Source organism: Pogona vitticeps, chromosome Z (assembly GCF_051106095.1).
Source record: "Pogona vitticeps strain Pit_001003342236 chromosome Z, PviZW2.1, whole genome shotgun sequence".
NCBI classification, from domain to species: Eukaryota; Metazoa; Chordata; class Lepidosauria; order Squamata; family Agamidae; genus Pogona; species Pogona vitticeps.
The window spans coordinates 2,365,494-2,366,384 of record NC_135799.1 but is presented as its reverse complement, the minus strand read 5'-3'; the positions used below and the strand labels follow the sequence as shown (position 1 = coordinate 2,366,384).

General features: G+C 50.7%; 1 protein-coding gene across 1 annotated transcript in view; it reads right to left on the bottom strand.

The window, feature by feature from the left end:
- LOC140702925 (uncharacterized) overlaps positions 1-891 on the bottom strand; it is a 208,957-nt gene that overhangs the window by 195,422 nt on the left and 12,644 nt on the right. The gene's annotated exons all lie outside the window — the stretch shown is intronic.

Genomic DNA, 891 nt, shown 5'->3' with positions numbered 1-891 from the left:
AGAGCAGTTCCTTCTACCTGGGAGTGCGAGTGGATGCCGGGAGATGATCCTTGCAGTTTTTTTGGGGGGGAGCAGAATCTATTTAGAGGAATTCTCTTTGTGGTTTTGAGCTGCTGGTGTTCCCTGAGGAGGTGGCTGCAAATATCCTCAGTGGAAAGAGGGACCCTTTGGATCCAAGGCAAAGACTGTCTCCTGGAGGCTTTGGGGAAAGAAGGTCACCTCAAGGAAGGGTCTTCTGGCCTCCCGAGCAGAGATTGTGAAGGAGATTCCGGATTCCTTTGACGGATGTCTCTGTCTTCTAGAACAGCAGAATGAAAAGGGGCCGATTCGGCCGTCGGATTCAACCCTTTGCTCAGGGAGAGGATCAAAAACCAAGTTAACAGATGGTGGCCTCAGGTGGGGTTTTTTTCCAGCCTCCTCTTTCTAGCCATCCTTAAAAGGTCATCTCCAGAATTAGAGAGAGGACTCAGGGCGAGGTGACAGATGGAGGGGAACTAGTGAGATATGGGCACAACCCAAAAAACAACCACCAGGAAATGTGTGCAAAAGAGCTGGTTCCTTGGTTTGGGTTGTTTCTGAACCGGAGAACCCAAACGGATTGGCATCACACAATTTTTAGCATCTTCTTGACCGTTCTGGTCCATTGCCTCCCTCCTGCCCCAACAGGCTCCCCCCTCCCCTCTGTTCCCACAACCCCTCTGGCCTCCTTAATAAACATTAAGGCTGCCATCTTGAGAGGAAGGCTAGCAGCTGCTTCCGGAGGCTGGGCTGCCTGTGTGCATGTGCCTGCCCTTCCGCTAAGAGGGGGACTCACGCATGCACAGTGAGTCTTTCTCCAAAGGAAATGAATTTAAAATAAATTTTAAAAAATTTGAGCGGCTGCCTCTGTGC